This window comes from Schistocerca piceifrons, chromosome X (genome assembly GCF_021461385.2).
Source record: "Schistocerca piceifrons isolate TAMUIC-IGC-003096 chromosome X, iqSchPice1.1, whole genome shotgun sequence".
Lineage (NCBI taxonomy): Eukaryota > Metazoa > Arthropoda > Insecta > Orthoptera > Acrididae > Schistocerca > Schistocerca piceifrons.
Genome location: NC_060149.1, coordinates 540948398 through 540951463, shown reverse-complemented (window position 1 = coordinate 540951463; position 3066 = coordinate 540948398). Strand labels below are relative to the sequence as shown.

The 3066-nt window shown below is 39.7% G+C and overlaps 1 pseudogene; it reads right to left on the bottom strand.

Moving 5' to 3' along the window:
• Nucleotides 1-1122: 1122 nt before the first annotated feature.
• LOC124723777 lies at nucleotides 1123-1240 on the bottom strand (annotated as a pseudogene).
• Nucleotides 1241-3066: the final 1826 nt, after the last annotated feature.

Sequence of the window (3066 nt, the reverse complement as noted above, 5' to 3'; positions counted from 1 at the left end):
ACACAATCATTGACTCACGAGTACTTGCGAGTGAATACAGTCAGTCGCTCAGTAGTCTTCCTGTACAGAAGTGCTCGCCATACTGTCTCGTAATTTGAATGAAACATGCCACGACGAGTTTATGCACGACTTGAAATGTTCACATGCTAAATCTCCTAAAACAAATTTCTCACAAAGCTCAAACTTTCTAAAACACTCATTTCTTCATTTTAGTACAAATCTGATCAGCACGATTTAACATATAAGTGTTTTGCAGAGGACGACTCCCGAGCGACCCTGTCGACTCAAAAGACTGAGGGACAAAGCCCTACTCAAAGGGCGCTGGAAATGTTGAACTCCAATTGGTTAGTATGTTAAGCAGATAATCAGATCATCTCGAACACTTCTATAGTCGCGGTATTTCTAATGTCAGCCAATCAGATTAGCACACACAATTTAGACTAGAAGTCTCGTAATTCCGAAAACAGATAAAATTTAATGAAAACAAAATAGATTCCTTTGCACAAAATAAATTGCTAAAAAATTTAATACTCGATTCCCCTTCTTGTTGCCGTTTTCAAAATCGAGCTCACGTGGAGATACATCACAAAAATCCCCGCATTACACAACTTTTCTCACGCTTACATTTAAATAGTTTTAATAAAGTATCACATTCTCAATCTACGTATGTCCACCATTCGCTCTCTAAGTCTCACCAGAACACTCACACTACCAAAATAAAATGAAATGATAATTTTTCAACATGCTGTTAATTACGCCAGGAATATGTGGCACTGAAATTTACTAAAATGCCAGAAAATTAGATTATATGAACCTATTCTCGTGGTTTTAGTTTCAGTTGATACTATAGGTGACTACATTACAGTAGCTAACTCGGTTTCACAATGCCAGCACGGTTAACATGTAAAACGAAACTGCTCCCGAACAGGCCAAGAGGGGCCAACGGTACCGACTAGCCGCCGTGTCATCCTCAGCCCACAGGCGTCACTGGATGCGGATATGGAGGGGCATGTGTTCAGCACACCGCTCTTCCGGCCGTATGTCAGTTTCCGAGACCGGAGCCGCTACTTCTCAATCAAGTAGCTCCTCAGTTTGCCTCACAAGGGCTGAGTGGACCCCGCTTGCCAACAGCACTCGGCAGACCGGATGCTCACCCATCCAAGTGCTAGCCCAGCCCGACAGTGCTTAACTTCGGCGGTCTGACGGGAACCGGTGTTACCACTGCGGCAAGGTCGTTGGCGGTTAACATGTGTTTTAGGTAAAAATTTATATCTCCGAAAGAAGTGAAGAATTTGAGCGGTATGGTTCTCTTATGCACAGAATTTGGTACACTAAATAGGAAAAAGACCGATTAATATTTAATGTTACTCCTTCGTATTCATAGAGAGTGTGTGTAACGTCTTGCACGCAGCGTTAAGCAAGTATTCGGCTCGGCCGGCCCATTAGCCACCGTCAGCTGTGGGGGCTTGTGAACCAGCATCTACTCTCCTCCCGGCTCCAATGCAAGGCGACAGCTCGTAGTAATTTGCTACGTTACACAGCCCCTATGAACCCAAAATTACTCTCAAGTAAATCTGGGGTTCATACAACGGAAACATTATTACCACAACGTAATTTTAACTAAACAAACGATAGCTAATTACCCAAGATACTTCACAAAATTTTGAATGCCAAAAAGCTTCTTGGAAACTGAAAATTTACGAAACATTTAACCCTGTCACGGTAGTACAATGGATTTTGTACGGTTTGGATTTTATAGCAGTACATCGAAACTATTTACAAAAACATGTTTCCTACAAAATTCAGGTTTTTGATTATTTTTAACAAAACAAATGTCCATTTGACAAAAATTATTACAATTAATTTTCTTCCGATTTGCCTTCACATTAAGACTTCACTCTCCAATTTTTATTGTAGAAAGATATTTTCGTAATGGTTCAAAATGGTTCAAATGGCTCTGAGCATTATGGGACTTAACAGCTGTGGTCATCAGTCCCCTAGAACTTAGAACTACTTAAACCTAACTAACCTAAGGACATCACACACATCCATGCCCGAGGCAGGATTCGAACCTGCGACCGTAGCAGTCGCGCGGTTCCGGACTGCGCGCCTAGAACCGCGAGACCACCGCGGCCGACTTCGTAATGAAAAAAAAAGTACTAAATTACTTCACTGCAACCTTAAGAAAACCTTTAGAACGTACGTAATCTACGCTATGTAGAGGTGCTATGGAGAGTGTCTCTCTTTTAACTAAGTACTCTATTTCATAAACTTCTCACAAAATAAACTTTATGATCGGTGTCCTCGTCCTATTTGGCAATCGTGGAAGAGGGGGAACGACTTCCGATCATTCATAATTTTTTCCCGCTGTGGTGAGCGTCTATAAAAAGGATATATTTTCAGCACCTACTTTTCGATGAAGCAGCGTCGGAACTTCTTTTCACTTTTACTCTTCAATCAGTTCCACACCTGGGTACGTTACAAACACCAAGGTTCACTCATCTGTAAGGTACACGTGAGTTTCATATCCAGTTTCCATAATGGACGTATCGGCAAAATACAATATGTCTAAGCCAAACAGTCAATAATTTTCTTCCTGCAAAGAAGAATATTATACATGTTTCTTTCAAATACATACACTGTTTGTTTGCCATAATCGGTATATAAACAATGACAATTTTCTGGATTTGATTGGCTTTACATATTCAGTAGTAACATTACTCCACTGCAGTATTATTCAGTGTATGTTCTCTTCCAAAAAATTTTTTTCAGTAAAAAGTGAACTAACATTTACGAATCAAAAGTAAATAGTACGCTTAACTGTTCCTATTCTTCCCCAACTCAAATTCCAAAACACGAATCTTTATAAGGCTCTTCAGACTCAAATTCACTCAGCAAGTCACTACTGAAAAACATTCTCCCTTTACTACGCAAGTTCTTGGCTTCTTATCATAAATTTTTTAAACTTTACTCTGAAATACTAGTAAACACATTTCTCTTCTTTAGAAAATCTTTACATATTAAGGCTAACACCTATTGTTTCATAAGCTTTACACAATAGATACA